Consider the following 21,833-nt stretch of genomic DNA (forward strand, 5'->3'; position numbering starts at 1 on the left):
TCCTCCCAGTGGCCTATCTCTTTGGTGTCTTTGTTCTCAGCACAAAATTGTCCCTGCAAGCATTGACCAAAGTTTTATGAATACACACTGACTCATTAACTACTTGAAGATCTTCTTCATTAAGTAGCTTCTTTTTTTTTTTCTTTCTTGGCTGTGTTGGGTCTTCATTGCTGATGCAGGCTTTCTCTAGTTGAGGTGAGCAGGGGCTACTCTTTGTTTCGGTGAGTGGGCTTCTAATTGCGGTGACTTCTCTTATTGCAGAGCACCGGCTGTAGGTGCACGGGCTTCAGTAGTTGCAGCACGTGGGCTCAGTAGCTGTGGCATGCAGGCCATAGAGCGTGGGCTTCAGTAGCTGCGGCACGAGGGCTCTAGAGCGCAGGCTCAGTAGTTGTGGCCCACAGGCTTAGTTGCTCTGTGACATGTGGGATCTTCCTGGACCAGGGATCAAACCCGCGTCCCCTGCATTGGCAGGCAGATTCTTAACCACTGCGCCACCAGGGAAGTCCCTAAGTAGCTTCTTTTTAAATTTTGGTGATGATTTATTTTTTATTTATCTTACCATGAATCACAATAGACAAAGGAAACATGACTTGAGGCATAGAAAAAAATCCATATCATAGAAAATCTTTCTGAAAAAGATTTTACTGTACCAAAAAACAGAAGAAAAAAAAAGGAAGCCTCTGAACCTTTCTCTACGTGCATGCTAATAATACAGACTACTTCAGAGAAATAGAAACAAGCCCAGCGCTTTCAAGAGGATCCAAGCAGTTAATCACCAAAACGACTATGCATCAGTCCTCTTAAAAATCCCTGTTATTTACTGAAAATAATTTAATAGGTGGAAGTAGTGAGATTTGTAGGTAATTTTTGAAAGATGTTTATTGAGGGTTCCGTGAACGTTCCCCCTTATGTTCATTTAATTTTTTGAAATATTTAATTTAAAGCCTCTTCATTCTCAAAAATCCAAACTTTTTCCAAATTTTGAGCTTACCTCCTCTGATGCAGAATTTTTCTTTAAAAAGATGATCTGTATCTATGTCATTATAGTCAAGGCTGGCCTCTAGGTCTTGACTGGAAGAGAGACTAGAGACAAATATAAGCCAATGGGAAAGAGGTATCTCTCTGTCCTGTGTGGAATCAGAACACCATCAGAATGCTTGGTACTAATGGCAGCCTGAAGCCTGTAATGTGCCACCTTTCCCCTTAGGGCCTCCTAATCTGTGTCCAGCTTTCCAAACGTCCATCTAATCTGTGTCCACCCCCGGGAGCAGATAGTACAGTTCCCAGTCAGGGCGTTCTCTGATAAGTATCAAAACCTCGAAGCTTAAGAAAAAGCTTGATATCTACACCAGGTTGGCCAAATGCTCAGCTGAGTCTCAAGAGGGTGAAGAATTTCAGATAAAGCAAAGCAAAAGGGTGACCTACTCAGTACTCGAATGAGAGTTAAGAAGCCTAAATTCTTGTTACAGCCCTAGCATCAGGTGGCTCTGTGACCTTGGGCAAGTCACTCAAACTTCTTGGACTTGGTTCTCTTATTTGTAAAATAAAAGAAGTTGGACTATGATTCCCAAAGTCCCTTTTTATAAACAGTTCTATGATTCTTAACTGTAGTAGCAATAAGATAATCTAAAACAGATATCCACACACCAAACTCTGTCACCAAGTACATATGTGGAGAGAGGCTTAGGAGAAATAGTGCAACTCTAGTAACCAAGGAAACACGAACATTTTAACAGTGAAATATACCCTGTATAGTCGGATAAGACACATCCTACAAAGCCAATCAGGAAAATGGAATTGAGGATTAATGAATATAGGGAGTTTCAAAAAACAGTTCACTTCTATTCCTCCCCCTGAAAAGGCAAACTGTAGGTTTACCCACAGACTACTGGATAAGTGCCTGAGAGTTCTTTGGGGGTAGCTAATCCCTTCTAAGATTCAAGCACTGTTGCTAATGTTTGCTTTAAAATGCCTTTGTCTAAAAGAAAAAAAAAAAAAGAATGAAGAAAAAAGAAAGTCTTTGTCAAGGTTTCTTTTGGTGTTAGAAAAATCCTAACTCCCTGTGGACTGATGATATGGAATCCAACCCTCCTGTCCTGTCCTTCAGTCAGAAGTCTGCAGTGTGTTCTGTGAATAATCATCTCATTAAAAAATATATATTGGAGTAAATAAAGACCCAGATGCCTCAGATGGCTGAGTCCACTCAGTTTCCTCTTTCTCTTTCATATATTTACATATTAATTTTAAGCCATAGGTGAAAATTAAAGCCTGCTCTCTCCCAGTCTCTCTTTGATGTTGCAGAGATGAAAGGCTTCCTAAGGGAAGGTTTCTTGAAAGGAAGACTGATGCCAAGTATGATTGGTCCCCGGAATCTGACTGCTAAGACTGTGTGAGGACTGAAGTGCTCTGTGGGCCTCAGGAAGTTGGCCACACTGCCAGGCACTCTCCGCCAAAGCCTGGGGTGGGGATGGGGCTTCCTATTGGGAGCTGGGTCACCAAGAGCTGAACTTGGAACATATATCACAGTTACATCCTGTTTAAATGAAAGACAAGTTCTATCGCCAGAAATTGCTTTTTGTCTGAGGAGAGGGAGAAGGAAGTGTGGTTGGATACTAGATAGCTATGGTTAGCTAACGTGCACCTGGCCGTTTGGAATGAGACTCTTGCAGGTGAACGGGTGAGGCGGGGGACTGGCCTGGGCATCCTCCCTCTCTGAGCCATCTCTAGCACATTTCTCACCCTCACTTTTTCATCTCTCCCAACGTTCACTGGACAGCAGGCTGGACACAGGGAGGTCAAGAGGAAAAGGGGGAAAAGAGTTGTGGGAGAGTGTAGTCGAGACAAGCGATGGTAATGGTAAGGATCAAATCCTTTTCAGGCCTTCGTGTCCCTTTCTTCTCCATTGTGGGCCCCTCCTCCATCTCTGTAAGCAAACATCACGAGAGCAATAGAGAAAAGCTTTGTTTTCATGGTATACAATATTAACCACAAGTTGGAACAGCTCCCATTTGAGCATTTTACCTGGAATGAGACCTGAATCCCAGAGCGGAATAATTCCCCTCCCAAAATATAAGTTCTGAGCTGGCTCAGACAGAGGAACACCCTGTAAGGAGTCGGGGGGATGAGCTCTGCTCTTGGTGATCGACCACTACCTACACCGCCCATAGGATGCCCAGCCCAGTCCCCACCTCGCTATTACCCTGTGAAATCCCAGTTCTCAGAGGCACCTCTAATATGAATGGGAATCTCCTGCAGGGCTTGTTAAAATAAGGATTGCTGGGCTCCACATCCAGAGCTTCTGATTTGCATTTCTAACAAGCTCTGGGAGATGCTGGTGGACTGGGGAGCCACCCTTGGGAACCACCATCCCAGCACATAGCAGGCATTTAACAGACATCTGTTGTATATTTTCATAATGAGAGGTGAGGGATGAGTACTGTGGAATAGAAGAAAACAGCAATCATTTCATTCTGGATTTCTGAGTTAATATGGATTTGTTTGTACTTTTCCTCAGTTTCCCACGTTGTTGACACAATTTTAGCATTGTTACTGCAATTTTAACAATTTTCAGGAAACAGCAGTTGCTTTCCTCCTTGAAAGACAATGGAAATTTAATAATGGGTTAAATGATGTTTTGGAAGAAACTAGTGTTTCCTATATATCTGTGATAGCCTTGCCTCTGACATAATTGACAATTGACATTACAGGCATTATGTCCATTGACTTTGATTTTCTTTCAAATCTTTAGGGAAACTTAGCAATTAAAAAGTTTCAGGTGATTTGCCAAGATTTACACAGGAAATTTTTTTTTTCAGAAACAAGCATTTCTGACCTGAAGAAATCTTTTCTGACTCAAGTGATCACTTTTGATCATAAGCCAGAAAAATATTAGAGTCTGCACAGTGGCATTCAGCATTGCTGCTTCCTTCATGCCATTTCTTTTTGTTTTTGTTTTTGTTTTTGTTTTTCAAGTTGTCTAATTTATTACAAACTAAAAATCTCTTTCAAACTGGCACCAAAGTAGCTTTTCTTCGTGAGCTGATTAGGACCACACGAGCTCAGGAAAAGCTGTCAGATCCTGCCTCTGGCACAGCTGGAACGATCCAACTGGTTTGCCAGTATGATTTTTTTTTTTTTAATCAGTCATCAATTTTATACACATCAGTGTATACATGTCAATCCCAATCGCCCAATTCAGCACACCACCATCTCCACCCCACCGCGGTTTTCCCCCCTTGGTGTCCATACGTTTGTTCTCTATGTCTGTGTCTCAACTTCTGCCCTGCAAACCGGTTCATCTGTACCATTTTTCTAGGTTCCACATACATGCGTTAATATACGATATTTGTTTTTCTCTTTCTGACTTACCACTCTGTATGACAGTCTCTAGATCCATCCACGTCTCAACAAATGACTCAATTTCATTCCTTTTTATGGCTGAGTAATATTCCATTGTATATATGTACCACAACTTCTTTATCCATTTGTCTGTTGATGGGCATTTAGGTTGCTTCCATGACCTGTCATGCCATTTCTTTAACTCATCTCCTTTACCTCAAAGCCTGAACACGAGGGAGTGCAAAGAAAATGGATCACTTAAAACGCACGCTTGTGGCTGATGATCCATTCTCCCCACCACCTCCTCTTAGACGTACACACATGGGGAAAAACAGAGCATGAAGAGCTAACCTCTATGTAATGAAAATGAATAATGCATGTTCATCAATACATTGATAACTGGAATTAAGATTTGCCAGGACCACTGCCACAACAATATATTTTCTTGTAAGTATATTTCTCCGTGCTCAAAAAGCTTTATAGACTTTTAAAACGAATCTCTGTAACATCCCTCTGAGGAACAGGTGTAATTAGCCCCTCTTCATAGATGAATCTGCAGACACAAAGGAAGGGACTGAATCAGCCAGGAAGGAGGTCCAGTTAAGGACCCAAATAATTCTAATGCGATCTGCCTCTCCTATCAATGCCATTTTCCTCTGACACATGAAAATGTGTTGTAGGAAACTCCGAAGGCACTGTTTTTTCATTCTTCAGTGATGTCCCCAACTCTGTCAGGACATCCAAAGACAGGAAATGATGAGCCGGAGTACAAGTCTATGGAAACCAAAGTTTAATTTTCCTGGGTAATATGATCAAGGTCCTTCAATGCTGAATTCTATCAGTACCTGATCAGCCAGCACCATGCTTTTATTTGCATAAAACCACACAAAGAGGAGGTAATATAAAACTAACAGACATGATTACAAGGCTGCAAATCTCTAAAAGTATCCAACATTTGGTAAGTACTAATTTGAGAAGCAACTGGGGATTTTTCTGAATGACAATAGTTTTCAGAGCAACAGGCTTGGAAAATATGCTGTCTCTGGCCAGAAGCCAGATTCCTGACACGAAACAGCAGAGCCACAGACACTGGGGAGAGGAGAATACAGCAGCCTGAAAGCCTGCACTATGAACCCTCTTTCATGTTGTGCCATATTTTGTTAAGAAGAGATTCATACTACAAAACCGTGTCCTTTAGGAATTATTAGTCTTAATACTCTCACCTTTGAAGCAATGGACACAATGGCAGGATCACGAACCAGAAGGCCTGGAAGGCTCCAGCTTCCGCAAGGCCATGCACACCCCCAGCGCTGAGGTCTTCTCCAGCAGCACCAGCCCATTCCAGTTCGCCAGGTCTCCTCACCCGTCTCCTGAAAGCTCTCCTCCACAGCGATCCTGAGACTGCAGGGAAGGAAAGGCGACTGACTATGCTCTCAGTGGGTGGAGGTCTCAGAGTACAAAGCTCCAGGGTTTTCCTTTCTGTAAGTACTGTTCTTTACCCAGTGGAGTAAGCTTGAAGTGTGAAATTCTCCTATTCAAGGTGGGATGGGGCAAAAAGAAACAAAATTCTCAAAAAAGGCAGAGATTATAACATGAGTAATCTGTCACTGTAACAGGTGTTTGCCTTAAATTTCCAAAAATGAGAATAAAGGACAGCCTTATCTATGCCGTGTTCCTTTTAATATTTTACAATTGAGAAGGTAACGTGCTCATGTACACCTACCTATAAAGACTGACTATATAAAGATACAAGCAGGTATTCAGAGGGAGACAGGTTACTGTTCTAATCAAATAAAGCTTACAGCTTAGTTAATCACACACATTTGACGTTACACTTCATTGTTTGTGCTGCATGGCAATAAGATACGACAGGAAGGAGGTCACTGAAATGACTGTAATTAGTATTTTTTGACATAGCTTGACCAACATTTTCATTTTTTTTTTTACTTTGATAGTTCAGTATCTTTTACCACAATCAATATTATCAGTTTTCCATAATGCCATGAGGTTTTTTTTTGGCTGTTGGGTTTTCGTTGCTGTGCGCGGGCTTTCTCTAGCTGCGGTGAGCACGGGCTACTCCTCATTGCGGTGCGCGGGCTTCTCATTGCAGTGGCTTCTTTTGTTGCAGAGCACGGGCTCTAGGTGCACGGGCTTCACTAGTTGTGGCATGTGGGCTCAGTAGTTGTGGCTCTCGGGCTCTAGAGCGCAGGCTCAGTAGTTGTGGCACACGGGCTTAGTTGCTCCGCGGCATGTGGGATCTTCCCGGACCAGGGCTCGAACCTGTGTCCAGGCATTGGCAGGTGGATTCTTAACCACTGCGCCATCAGGGAAGTCCAGGTGTTTTTTTTTTTTAAATCAGCATTCACACAGGTATGTTAGTACTGGGAAAAGAGAAAAAACGTGCTGGATCAAATTCCTTTTCACTCAGAAATTTCTTTGTCACCGCTCTCCACCACTTATGTCCCTACTCCTCATGTGTCTTCACCTTCCTAGTCCTTGTTATTTACATTGGCAATTCTTCTTAAACTTATCAGATGCAAAGAATTACCTACAGAAAGAAAAAAAAAAAAAGATTTCAGGCCCACCCACTTGATCTCCAGGGGAACTGCTGAGGAAATCTGTGTATTTAACAAGGAGCACAGGTAATTCTTGGCAGGCAAGTTCAGGAAATACTGGCTGGGAGTTCTACTCTGAAAGGGGATGAAGGTTAGGGGTGTCAATGGGAAAGGGCAAACAAGAGCAGTGGCACAGAAAAAGGAGAGGAGAATGAGAACAGATTGGATCCCAGGCTGAGAGGGAAAAGGAGAGAAAGTTTTGGAATTAAGGGGCCGGGATGAGGTTGGTGATGGGGCAATCACTACTGAGTAGTCAGCTTCTTCCACAGAATAGACCCTTGGTAGCTGCAGCTATGGCTCCTGCTGCATACAGTACACCCTTTGGATACAGAAAAAGGCTAGAGAAGACAAACACTCTGTCCTCAGCTTCTTAAGTAGCTCCCGTAAAAAATACCAAAGCAGATTTACCTTCAGAGCCACCCAAGGCAGAATTGGCTTCGAACAGCAAGATGGACTGTGCCCAAAGAAATATATATTCTTCCAGGAAGGAAGAGAAAAGATCATTTATTGTGTGCTTGCTCTGTATCAAGTACTTCTGAAGGAGCTCTGATGTGTGGGTCTAATATTCAGACAGTAAATTCTTCTTCAGTGTCTGTCAAGTGCTGAGCACTGGGTTAGGTGCTAAGAATACAGAAGAAAAAAAGGGATGGTTTGTGCTCTGATGAAACTTACATTATAGTGAAGATAGACATTTAAAAATAAACACATAAATGTGAGTTGTATAGTGGGTTTAAAATTTATAGTCACCCAGATGTGTTGGAATTTGCCTTAACTTTTTCTCATGGAATTCAAGCTTAGCTCTTGAGTCCCCTTTCTGCTGATGGAAGGAAAGTTAACTCAACCTTGCCACTTGAAGATAGTTCAGTCCCTTTCTGTTTAAAGCTACTAAATATTCATTATGATTCAAAGTTTTCCTCCTCCTTCTTCTGTTTCCCTTTTTCTTGAGGATGAGCCAACTTCCCCAAGAAATCTTAACTACCTTCCACCACTGGGGACATCTGTAGTGTCACTGTCCACATGATCCTTGGGGGGGTCACAGACATGCACCAGCGGAAGTACAGTTTACCACAAGTGCTATTCGGCACCCATTGCTGGTGGCCATGGTCCCTGCCATTGCTTCCAGCCTCAAGGTCTACATACTCAGTCTCTCCCGGTTCCCCGGGCCTCTTGGCATTTTGCCACCACCCTCAAATCCTTCAGAGGCTTAAAATCTCTCAGCAATTTCCTTCCGCCACCCAGGCATATGCAGGTTCTATAAAGCTGCCCTCAGTCCATCTGTCAGGACTCACTCAGTCCTTGCTGGCCAGGTGTCCTATTGGCTGGGTGCTATTCCAAACTTGAGACTCACCTAAGTAAATCTGGGTATTGCAATTACCTCCCTCGGTTTTGCCCCGGTAGCGGACAGGGTGCCAGCACCTTTCTCAGCACCCATTAGCATCTGTACTATTACCTCCTCTGAATCTCCTCTTCTTGTCTGGAAGACTCACTAACCATAGAGTTTTTACAACAAGCCTATGAAATTGGGACAAATGAAGGCTGAAGAAATAGCCCCAAACTCAGTTAAAGGTGAGAACCAAGTAAAGAACAGCATGTACACGGGATGACCTGACCAGGAATGTAGTCGTCCCCAGGGAGAAGAGAAGAGGAAGGAAGAATGGAATTTGACTTGGTGCTTAATCACAAGAGAAAAAGTTCCAAAGTGGAAATGATTATCCTGAATTGTCAAGTTTATGTTTTCCCATTCCCAGCTGGAAACCATGGTTTGTGTGTTATAAAGAATTTAGTTATACACTGTTACATTCATGTACTCCTGACTTTTCTGACTATAAATCTTCCAAGACCTCTATAATTACAAATTGTGCCAACTGCTGTGAAGGAAAAGTAAAGGATGCTCTGACACTATATAACAAAAGGCCCAATTTAGATTGGAGAGCAGGAAGGGACTGGGGCACTAGACAAGTTTTCTCAGCCTGATAGCAGCTGCTCACGTGGACAAGCACACCTAACTCCATCACAGAGCGCTCACAGCCAGCTGGGATCACCACCCGGACCTCTAGTTGTTATCATCAGTGCCCCAAATAATACCACCAAATTGGTGAAATCTGTTAATAATATGCACAAACATTTTCTTTAATGTTTAAAGCTGCCTTGTAACTACACTGCAGGCATGTAAGCAAGCAAAATCCAGACTCTGGGGAAAGCTACAGGTCAAATAATCTGTTTTCTTCAACAAGTAAATTGCAAGGAGTAAAGAGAGAAGTAACATAGATTAAAGAGAAATAGTCACAATGTGAGAGGTTAGATCCTGATTCAAAAAAAGAAACTAAGAAAGTTGATGTTTATAAAACAATGGGAAAATTGAATACTAACTGCCTGTTTGATTATATTAATAAATTTTAGGCATGATAATTGGTCATGTTTGTAATTATTTTAAAACTTTTTGTCTTCTAGAGAAATATGCTTCAAAATAATACAAAAGGGAGGAGTGGATGAGGGGAGGAATGGAATAAGATTGGCCTTAGGTTAATGGAGATTGGGGCTGAGTGATGGGAACATAAGAATTCATTATACTATTATGTCTATTTTTGTGCATATTTAAAATTCTCCACAATTAAAAGTAAAAACAAACAAAAAAGTCAAAACTTACCTAAAATCTGCCTTGCAATTCTACCCTCATATATGACTGTGTGTCACAAGTGTGTCACCTTTCCACGGTGTCAGTGGAAAGGAGCTGTCCTTTCTCTTTATGTCTAGGTATTAATGTACATACACATTATACTCATTTAGTCTTAAATTTACTGTCTGTTGTCATTAAAGTGTCATGAAACAGGGATGGGTTCCTGGGTTCCACGTTGCTAAGTTCCACTGACATTTGTGTGTCGTCAAACCTGCAGCTCATGTTTCTCACTTTTAGCTCCAAATAGTGATATTGTTGCTTGTAGCGTGGTGTCGTGACCATTGATGGAGGGACAGTGAAAATAGTTTAGCATTACGCAGTATAATGGAAAGAGTGTGGAGACCTGGGCTGGTTTTGACTTAAGATCTGGGTATTAGTCCTGGCTCTGCCACTGGTTGGTCACATGACATTGGACAACTTGGATGAGTCCTTTAACCTAGTTAGTCCTCAGTTTCTTCACCTGCAAATGAAGTGCTGAGACTGCTCTCCACAGTCCTCTAAGCTCTAGGACTCTATGATTCCATTAAGGCTTATTCTAAAATACATTAAAAGCTTATCATATAAGATACGTGAAAGCATGTGTTTTTTTTCATATCATAAAGGAGAATATGGTATAGATAGCCTAAACAGTGCAAGTTAAATATTATCTTCTTTTAATTGTTTTTTTTGTGGGGGTAGGGTGGGGTTAGGGGGTAGAAAATGATTTTTCGTCGGTCTTCTATAAATAAAGAAAACAGAGTATTTAAATAATATTTAACAGTAAGCAACAGTAAAAGCTAAGTTCATATCACTTGTAAGCTAATCAAGGTTATGATGGGGGGGTCAGAGACTATGAAATTATATGGAAACGTAATTAAATTGTTCCTAGTAATCTCCATAAAAACTAAAATTTTAAAAAAATCAAAGAAACATTAGTTAAAGCTGCAACATAGTAGATTAAAATTGAAAAAAATTTTGATGATAGCAACATAACAATATAATAACAACAGTAGCAAATGTTTATTTCTCTCTTACTATAATATGGTGAGCACTGTTCTAAGCAGTATTTAACTTGTTTAATTTTCATAACAGTCCTAGAGGTGGTTGTTATTATTTTCCTCATCTCTAAGATGAGGACCTTTGCCCAAGGTCACAGAGCCAGCTTAACTCTAAGGTGTTTTGAGAGGATCAGATCTTATTTGTGCAACAGTGTATGTAAAAATACTTTGTGTCAAACAGGTGTTAATTACCATTTTTATGACGGGGAGGGGGGAAGTTTAAATGTCTAAAATAGATTTAATAATACAAGATGAAAAGGAATAATAAAATACCTCAAAATTCTGGAAGTTCTTATTGTAAAAAGACAATGTGCATGATGAAATAATGGATCTAGGTAATGATCGTCAGTGGCAGCCAAGACCACAGGTGAAAACTGAGGGAGAACTTTATAATGGATGGATCAGGGTGACAACTCTTAAATCCACTGATAAATGTTACCAGCAAAAAAGAAACATAATGAGACATTATGTGTTTTCTGATGGATATATATAACCCCATTTATGATGAAAAATCAAACCAGAATCTGATCAAGATTCTAGACCTAACTCTAGCCTACAGGAAATGCTGGGGAAAGAGGTACACTAAACTGTGAAAGAAACTGTAAGGATGGATTCAGCCATATCCAGAATGTGAGAACCATTATAGGACAAATGACTTGTTTCTTCAATAAATAAATTCCAAGAAAAAAGTGGGCAAGAGAGAGAACTATAATTTTTAAAAATATTTAAGAGGTATTTCTAAAATGTAGCATTTGGATCTTGATTTGAACAAACCAATTTTTTTTAATGGGGGAAATTTGATTACTAACTGGATTATTTGGTGATAAAAAGGAATTATTGTTATTATTGAAATGAGATATAGTATTATGGGGTTTTCTTTTAGGCCTTATCTATTGGCAATACAAGTGGAAATATTTACACATGAAACAATATGATATTTATGTTTAGTTTCACAAATGTAGTGTGGGACGGGAGTGAGGTATGCAGATGAAACGACACTAGTCATGAGTCAATCATCACTCAGCCAGGTGATGTGTACATGGGGTTTAGTTATAATATTCACTCTATTTTGTATATGTGTCAATTTTTCTATAACAGAAAAGGTTTAAGAAAAGAAAGGGAAACGACACACCAATTGAAAATAGTTTTTGAAGCTGGAAAGAATCTCATTATTCTTAAAGTGAAGATAATCTAGCTAAATTTCACTCTGTGTATGAAGAATACACTGCAAATGTGCCCTTTAAAAAGACAAAGACAGAACCCCTAGCGATTTATTATTTTTTGTTTCTCTTTCTGGTTTAATTTAGGAATTAAGAACAAAAACAAAAACAAAACAACAACCAAAAAAACCACTACATAAATTATTCTGTTATTAACAAGCATTCACTGAGCATAGCTAAGTGCCAGACTCTCATTCTGTTGTATACATTTGTGGAATTTTAGTCACAGTGTAAACTCCAGCTGGGGATACAAAGACACCAAGCAGTTAAAATCAGTACAGGCTAACACTGTAACAAAGCTAGACAGTTACCACTACCACGCCCACCCCAAGATTTATGCTTCCCTCCAAAGACTAGAGTAAGAGTAGAGCAGTTCCAGGGGTGCAGTCACCCAATCAGAGGGTACATTTGCCAGCAAATGTGCAGCCCTGTGATTAGTTTTCACCAGCAAAAGTACTGACATGTCCCTACTTGACTGAGGTGCCTAAGAAGCAGGTATGCCTTCTCCACTCTTTCTCCAACTTCCAATGCCTGGGCAACTCTGGGAGTTTTCTGTTAAAGATGGCAGAGCCTCCATCACCCTGAACCCCTAAATAGCTGCAAAAAGCACAGCAGCCCCACCACCACCATCAGCAATACAAGAACACTTACACTATCTTCACTGAACAAAAAGTGTACATCTATGATGTTAAACCACTGAGATTTGGGGATTTAGCTGTTATAAAGCTAGTACACACATCAATTCCTAAGTGGGATGTTGTAGTGTATATTTAGGGGTGAGAAATCACTGCAGTGGAGAGAATTTAGAAAATTGGAGAAGGTGGAGCTTGAGCTATATTTTTAACTATGAGCTGTATGTAAGTGGCTAAATGGAGAGAAGGGTGGGAGGTTTACCAGAGTAAGGAACCAACAGAGGAACCACAGAAGGAGTTCACATGCAGCAAGGTCACAGTGAGACCACCCTGATGGGCAGGTGCAGGTTGTGGAGAGTGGGAAACAAGGATGCAGAGGCAGGATGGGATTAGAGTATGGAGGTCCTTGAGAATTTAGGACGTGATTCAACAGCAACTACTAAAGTTTCTGAAGTACAAGGATGCCTGATGAAAGGTCTATATTAGGAAACTCACTGAGACAAAAGAGTACAAGACGGACCTAAGGGGAAAAGATCAGTCTGAGTGACAGTTCAGTTTAGATACAATTAGAGACCATATTGGCAAATGCAGTAGAAAGAAAAGAGTAAATACGACAACAGAGGAAAAATATGAAATCAAAAGATTATTCAGTCAGAAGGTCTATGTCTAGTCCCAACTCCCCAAATTGTGAGTTCTATTGTTTTGGGCATATTTTTTAGTATCTGTGTGTTTTTTTCTTCCTCTGTAAAATGAGAGGATAGAACCAGATGACCCCAAAGTCCTTTCTATCTGTAAAATTCTATGGTTATGAAATCATGAAGAAAAAAATAAAACAATGTAAGTGATACATTCAGTAGGAGGAGACAGAGAAGGGAAGTATTCCATTGCATGACTGAAACAGTTTATTTGAATTGGTCTCCTCTAGGGGGATGCTTGAAATGTTTTTAATCTTTTGTATTACAATCAGTGTAGTAATGCATGGTGCAAAAGGACTTTAACACTCCCAGATTGTCACTTGCATCTTGGTTTTAAGAACAAATCCTGACTACATTAACTTTGCCACAACAGTTACACTGGCTGCGGTATCAATTCCTCTCTTAGAGTTGAACTCTAAAGTTTATTTCCTTATTTCAAAGATTTAAAAAATGTGAAAAGTACTTTGGGAAAAAAAAAATGATGTCTTCACAAACTTGCAATATCATTATCAACTTTATTACCATGAAATCACAAATAGCACTAGCTACTTTCTCCCCTAGATAACTATGAATAAAGTAACATTAAAATATTGTTTGGTTTTCTTTTTTTTTTTTTACAATTACTCTTAGATTTCTTTTACTTTGTATTACTTTATAAATAGAAAAAAAAAACCTAGATGAAACTATATTTTTGAAAGTAAACTAAAAACGCTAATTTCCATTCTGAAAATAACCCCTGATATTATAGAAGGACAAATAGGAAAAACAGTCCTTGACATTTAACAGTTCTCTGGAACTACGCTATTGCCTTCCTACAGCATTAAAGAAAGATACCACCTAGCAGGTATTTATTTTACAAACCTATAAGGGTCTTTGCACAAGATATGTAGACAATATTTGACACTAATTCAATTATGTTACAGAATGGAGGCCAAGATGGATGAAATCAATGAAGACATGGGTTCACAGACATATATCTGACAAAGGACTGGTATCCAGGATATATAAAGAACTACAACTCAATAACAAAAACATAAACCACCTAATAAAAAAAGTGGACAAAGATTTAAACAGAAATTTCACAAATAAACGCTTATGAATGGCCAAGAAGCATATGAAAAGTACTGAACATCATCAGTTATTAGGAAATGCCAGTGAGTACCTATATGAGATATCATTATATACCCACCAAAATGGCTAAAATTCAAAAGACTGACAACACAATGTTGGCAAGAATGTGGAACAACCAAAATCACACATTGCTGATAGAAGTGTAAAATGGCAGTTATTTTAGAAACAAAACTGGTGGTAGTTTCTTATAATACTAGGTATACACCTACCCTATGACCCACCAATTACATTTCTAAGTACTGACACAAGAGAAAGGAAAACACATGTTTGCAAAAACACTCGTGCAAAAATGCTCATAGCAGCTTTACTCAACATGGCCAAAATCTGGAAACACTCAGCTCTTCATGAATAGGAGAATGGATAAAACAACTGTGGTACAGTCATATAACAGAATACCACTCAGAAGGAAAAAGGAACTAACTGTTGGTGTACACATGGATGAATCTTAATATTATGTTGAATGAAAGAAACCTTGCCCATAAAGCCTATTCTTTGATTCCATCTGCATGAAGTTCTAGAACAGGCAAAACTAATCTGTGGTGGAAAAAAATATTAGAACACTGGTTGCCTGGGGTGGGAGGAGAGTGGGTGAGGTTTGGCTGAAAAGAGACACAAGGAAACTTTCTGTAGTGATAGTAATATTCTCTGTCTTGATAGGGGTTTAGGTTACACAAGTGATATATTTGTCAAAATACAGCAAATGGTAAGGTTAAGATGTGTATAGGTCATTATATGTACAGATTACTTGAAAGAAAAAAAGAACTGTAAACTAATATAAAACTCTAGTTAATGATATGCATGCTGAAGCCTTTACAGATGAAGTATACTGATACCTGCAATGTACTGCATCAAAAAATTAAGGTGGATTGATGGACGGATGAAGAAATGGATAAATACACAGTTACATAATAAAGCATATATAATAAAATGTACATAGTAGAATATGTATGAGTGGGTGTATGGATATTCACTATATAATTATTTCAACCTTTCTGTATGTTTGAAATTTATCAAAATAAAATGTTGGGTGGTGAAGGAAAAAAACGAGACTTCAATTCTATTTCTTATCAGGATGCTTGATCAGAAGATAATAACAGGGTGCAGAGTGGTGCAGTGCGCCCGCCTGGGTCCCTGCTCCCTGTCAGGCACCCGCTCTCCCTGACCCAGCGGCCAGCCTGCCTGCCAAGCTTCAAGGGCACCGCCTCTCGCCCAGGGTCGCGGCTCCGTCCCAGAACCAGTGGGGCTGGAAAATGCAGCCAAGCCTGTGTGAGGACTCCAACTCACCGTCCTGGACTCAGGGAAGCCCAGGGCTTGCATGCCCCCAGCATGGTCCAGCACCCATATATAACTAGGTAAAAGAGAACATCCTACCTTATATCTATCAACAGTCAGTTCCCAGAAGGCAGCTATGCCAAGAACAGCATTGAGAAAAATTAAATTGCTTTAAAAATGGAAGCCTCAGGGGGGACCTTCAAGATGGCAGAGGAGTAAGACGTGGAGATCACCTTCCTCCCCACAAATACATCAGAAATACATCTACATGTGGAACAACTCCTACAGAACGCCTACTGAACATTGGCAGAAGACCTCAGACTTCCCAAAAGGCAAGAAACTCCCCACGTACCTGGGTAGGGCAAAAGAAAAAAGAAAAAACAGAGACAAAAGAATAGGGACGGGACCTGCACCTCGGGGAGGGAGCAGTGAAGGAAGAAAAGTTTCCACACACTAGGAAGCCCCATCACTGGTGGAGACGGGTGGGTGGGTGGGGCACAAGCTTCAGAGCCACGGAGGAGAGAGCAGCAACAGATGTGCGGAGGGCAAAGCGGAGAGATTGCTACATAGAGGATCAGTGCCGACCAGCACTCACCATCCCGAGAGGCTTGTCTGCTCACCCGCCAGGGCGGGCGGGGGCTGGGAGCTGAGGCTCCGGCTTCGGAGGTCAGATCCCAGGGAGAGGACTGGGGTTGGCTGTGTGAACACAGTCTGAAGGGGGCTAGTGCACCACAGCTAGCCGGGAGGGAGTCCAGGAAAAAGCCTGGAACTGCCTGAGGCAAGAGAACATTGTTTCGGGGTGCACGAGGACAGGGGATTCAGAATACCGCCTAAACGAGTTCCAGAGACCGGTGCGAGCCGCGGCTATCAGCGCGGACCCCAGAGACAGGCATGAGACACTAAGGCTGCTGCTCCAGGCATCAAGAAGCCTGTGTGCGAGCACAGGTCACTCTCCACACCGCCCCTCCCGGGAGCCTGTGCAGCCCGCCACCGCCAGGGTCCTGTGATCCAGGGACAACTTCCCCGGGAGAACACACAGTGCGCCTCAGGCTGTGTAACGTCACACTGGCCTCTGCCGCCGCAGGCTCGCCTCGCATTCCGTACCCCTCCCTCCCTCCGGCCTGAGTGAGCCACAGCCCCCTAATCAGCTGCTACTTTAACCCCATCCTGTCTGGGTGGGGAAGAGACGCCCTCAGGTGACCTACATGCAGAGGTGTGGCCAAATCCAAAACTGAACCCCAGGAGCTGTGCGAACAAGGAAGAGAAAGGGAAATTTCTCCCAGCAGCATCAGGAGATTTAATCAAATCTCTACAGTTGACTTGATGTACCCTGCATCTGTGGAATACCTGAATAGACAACAAATCATCCCAAATTTGAGGGGGTGGACTTTGGGAGCAACTGTAGACTTAGGGTTTGCTTTCTGCACCTAATTTGTTTCTGGTTTTACGTTTATCGTAGTTTAGTATTTAGAGCTTATTATCATTGGTAGATTTGTTCATTGATTTGGTTGCTCTCTTCCATTTTTTTTTATATTATATATATATTTTTTTTCCTTTTTCTCTTTTTGTGAGTGTGTATGTGTATGCTTCTTTGTGTTATTTTGTCTGTATAGCTTTGCTTTTACCATTTGTCCTAGGGTTCTGTCTGTCCGTTTTTTTTTCGTTTTTGGTTTTTTTTGTGCAGCTTTTAGTGCTTATTATCATTGGTGGATTTGTTTTTTGGTTTGGTTGCTCTCTTCTTTCTTTCCTTCTTTTTTTTATTACTTTTTATTTTTAATAACTTAAAAATTTTTTTTATTTTAATAACTTTATTTATTTTACTTCTTTCTTTCTCTCTCCTTCCTTCCTTCCTTCCTCCCTTTTCTTCTGAGCTGTGTCGCTGACAGGGTCTTCGTGCTCCGGCCGGGTGTCAGGCCTGTGCCTCTGAGGTGGGAGAGCCAAGTTCAGGACATTGGCCCACCAGACACCTCCCAGCTCCACGTAATATCAAACAGCGAAAGCTCTCCCAGAGACCTCCATCTCAACGCTAAGACCCAGCTCCACTCAAAGACCAGCAAGCTACAGTGCTGGACACCCTATGCCAAACAACTAGCAAGACAGGAACACAACCCCACCCATTAGCAGAGAGGCTGCCTAAGATCATAATAAAGTCACAGGCACCCCAAAACACACCACCGGATGCAGTCCTGCCCACCAGAAAGACAAGATTCAGATGACTAATAAAAAAAAATTTTTAAAAACACTTTAGGTTCATCATTAAAAAAAAAAAAAGCTGCAGTAGCAATTCTCATATCAGACAAAATAGACTTTAAAATAAAGACTATTACAAGAGACAAAGAAGGACACTACATAATGATCAAGGGATCAATCCAAGAAGAAGATATAACAATTGTAAATATTTATGTACCCAACATAGGAGCACCTCAGTACATAAGGCAAATGCTAACAGCCATAAAAGGGGAAATTGACAGTAACACAATCATAGTAGAGGACTTTAACAACCCACTTTCACCAATGGACAAAATTTCATCCCAAATGAAAATAAATAAGGAAACACAAGCTTTTTTTTTTTTTAACATCTTTATTGGAGTATAGTTGCTTTACAATGGTGTGTTAGTTTCTGCTTTATGACAAAGTGAATCAGTTATACATATATATAATGTTCCCATATCTCTTCCCTCTTGCATCTCCCTCCCTCCCACCCTCCCTATCCCACCCCTCTAGGTGGTCACAAAGCACTGAGCTGATCTCCCTGTGCTATGCAGTTGCTTCCCACTAGCTATCTATTTTACGTTTGGTAGTGTATATATGTCCATGCCACTCTCTCACTTTGTCACAGCTTACCCTTCCCCCTCCCCATGTCCTCAAGTCCATTCTCTAGTAGGTCTGTGTCTTTATTCCTGTCTTACCACTAAGGAAACACAAGCTTTAAATGATACATTAAACAAGATGGACTTAATTGATATTTATAGGACATTCCATCCAAAAAAACAGAATACACTTTCTTCTCAAGTGCTCAAGGAACATCCTCCAGGATAGATCATAACTTGGGTCACAAATCAAGCCCTGGTAAATTTAAGAAAACTGAAATAGTATCATGTATCTTTTGCGACCACAATGCTATGAGACTAGATAGCAATTACAGGAAAAAATCTGTAAAAAATACAAACACATGGAGGCTAAACAGTACACTATATAATAACCAAGAGATCACTGAACAAATCAAAGAGGAAATCAAAAAATACCTAGAAACAAATGACAATGAAAACACGATGACCCAAAACCTATGGGATGCAGCAAAAGCAGTTCTAAGAGGGAAGTTTATAGCAGTACAATCCTACCTCAAGAAACAAGAAACGTCTCAAATAAACAACCTAACCTTACACCTAAAGCAATTAGAGAAGGAAGAACAAAAAAACCCCAAAGTTAGCAGAAGGAAAGAAATCATAAAGATCAGATCAGAAATAAATGAAAAAGAAATGAAGGAAACGATAGTAAAAATCAATAAAACTAAAAGCTGGTTCTTTGAAAAGATAAACAAAATTGATAAACCATTAGCCAGACTCATCAAGAAAAAAAGGGAAAAGACTCAAATCAATAGAATTAGAAATGAAAAAGGAGAAGTAACAACTGACACTGCAGAAATACAAAGGATCATGAGAGATTACTACAAGCAACTATAGGCTAATAAAATGGACAACCTGGAAGAAATGGACAAATTCTTAGAAAAGCACAACCTTCCGAGACTGAACCAGGAAGAAATAGAAAATATAAACAGACCAATCACAAGCACTGAAATTGAGACTGTGATTGAAAATTTTCCAACAAACAAAAGCCCAGGACCAGATGGCTTCACAGGTGAATTCTATCAAACTTTTAGAGAAGAGCTAACACGTATCATTATCAAACTCTTCCAAAATATAGCAAAGGGAGGAATGCTCCCAAACTCATTCTATGAGGCCACCATCACCCTGATACCAAAGATGTCACAAAAAAAGAAAATGACAGGCCAATATCACTGATGAACATACATGCAACCATCCTCAACAAAATACTAGCAAACAGAGTCCAACAGTACATTAAAAGGATCATACACCATGATCAAGTGGGGTTTCTCCCAGGAAAGCAAGGATTCTTCAATATATGCAAATCAATCAATGTGATACACCATATTAACAAAGTGAAGGAGAAAAACCATACGATCATCTCAATAGATGCTGAAAAAGCTTTCAACAAAATTCAACACCCACTTATGACAAAAACCCTCCAGAAAGTAGGCACAGAGGGAACGTACCTCAACATAATAAAGGCCATATATGATAAACCCACAGCCAACATCATTCTCAATGGTGAAAAACTGAAACCGTTTATACTAACATCAGGAACAAACAAGGTTGCCCACTCTCACCACTATTATTCAACATAGTTTTGGAAGTGTTAGCCACAGCAATCAGAGAAGAAGAAGAAATAAAAGGAATCCAAATCGGAAAAGAAGAAGTAAAACTGTTACTGTTTGCAGATGACATGATACCATACATAGAGAATCCTAAAGATGCTACCAGAAAACTACTAGAGCTAATCAATGAATATGGTAAAGTAGCAGGATACAATGTTAATGCACAGAAATCTCTTGCATTACTATACACTATGATGAAAAATCTGAAAGAGAAATTAAGGAAACACTCCCATTTACCACTGCAACAAAAAGAATAAAATACCTAGAAATAAACTTACCTAAGGAGACAAAAGACCTGCATGCAGAAAACTACAAGACACTGATGAAAGAAATTAAAGATGATACCGACAGATGGAGACATATACCATGTTCTTGGATTGGAAGAATCAACACTGTGAAAATGACTATACTACCCAAAGCAATCTACAGATTCAATGCAATCCCTATCAAACTACCAGTGGTATTTTTCACAGAACTAGAACAAAAAATTTCACAATTTGTATGGAAACACAGAAGACCCCGAATAGCCAAAGCAATCTTGAGAAAGAAAAATGGAGCTGGAGGAATCAGGCTCCCAGACTTCAGACTATACTACAAAGCTACTGTAATCAAGACAGTATGGGACTGGCACAAAAACAGAAATATAGATCAATGGAACTGCATAGAAAGCCCAGAGATAAACCCACGCACATGTGGTCACCTTATCTTTGATAAAGGAGGCAAGAATATACAATGGAGAAAAGACAGCCTCTACAGTAAATGGTGCTGGGAAAACTGGACAGCTACATGTAAAACAATGAAATTAGAACACTCCCTAACACCATACACAAAAATAAACTCAAACTGGATTAAAGACCTAAATGTAAGGCCAGACACTACAAAACTTTTAGAGGAAAACACAGGCAGAACACTCCATGACATAAATCACAGCAAGATCCTTTTTGACCCACCTCCTAGAGAAAGGGAAATAAAACCAAAAATAAACAAATGGGACCTAATGAAACTTAAAAGCTTTTGCACAGCAAAGGAAACCATAAACAAGATGAAAAGACAACCCTCAGAATGGGAGAAAATATTTGCAAATGAAGCAACTGACAAAAGATTAATCTCCAAAATTTACAAGCATCTCATGCAGCTCAATATTGAAAAAACAAGTAATCCAATCCAATAATGGGCAGAAGACCTAACTAGACATTTCTCCAAAGAAGATATACAGATTGCCAACAAACACATGAAAGGATGCTCAACATCACTAATCATTAGAGAAATGCAAATCAAAACTACAATGAGGTATCACCTCACACCAGTCAGAATGGCCATCATCAAAAAATCTACAAACAGTAAATGCTGGAGAGGGTGTGGAGAAAAGGGAACCCTCCTGCACTGTTGGTGGGAATGTAAATTGATACAGCCACTATGGAGAACAGTATGGAGGTTCCTTAAAAAACTAAAAATAGAACTACCATACGACCCAGCAATCCCACTCCTGGGCATATATCCTGAGAAAACCATAATTCAAAAAGAGTCATGTATCAAATTGTTCATTACTGCTCTATTTACAATAGCCAGGACATGGAAGCAACCGAAATGTCCATCGACAGATGAATGGATAAAGAAGATGTGGCACACATATACAATGGAATATTACTCTGCCATAAAAAGGAACAAAATTGAGTTATTTGTAGTGAGGTGGATGGACCTAGAGACTGTCATACAGAGTGAAGTCAGTCAGAAAGAGAAAAAGAAATACCATATGCTAA

The 21,833-nt window shown here is 40.2% G+C and overlaps 1 protein-coding gene across 4 annotated transcripts in view; it reads right to left on the bottom strand.

The window, feature by feature from the left end:
* The window catches only part of GSAP (gamma-secretase activating protein), a 191,581-nt gene that overhangs the window by 97,530 nt on the left and 72,218 nt on the right, over window positions 1–21,833 (bottom strand). The window contains exons 5-7 of one of the 4 annotated variants that reach the window (XM_082473469.1): window positions 7,362–7,574; window positions 5,562–6,719; window positions 4,369–4,562 (exon numbers count right to left, since the gene is read on the bottom strand). The gene's annotated coding sequence lies outside the window, so the exon portion shown is untranslated. Of the gene's footprint in view, window positions 1–4,368; window positions 4,563–5,561; window positions 6,720–7,361; window positions 7,575–21,833 lie in introns of those variants that run through there. The other 3 variants (XM_082473471.1, XM_082473470.1, XM_082473468.1) reach the window with 3 other exon arrangements.

This window comes from Balaenoptera physalus, assembly GCF_965194825.1.
Source record: "Balaenoptera physalus genome assembly, chromosome: 8".
Taxonomy (NCBI): domain Eukaryota; kingdom Metazoa; phylum Chordata; class Mammalia; order Artiodactyla; family Balaenopteridae; genus Balaenoptera; species Balaenoptera physalus.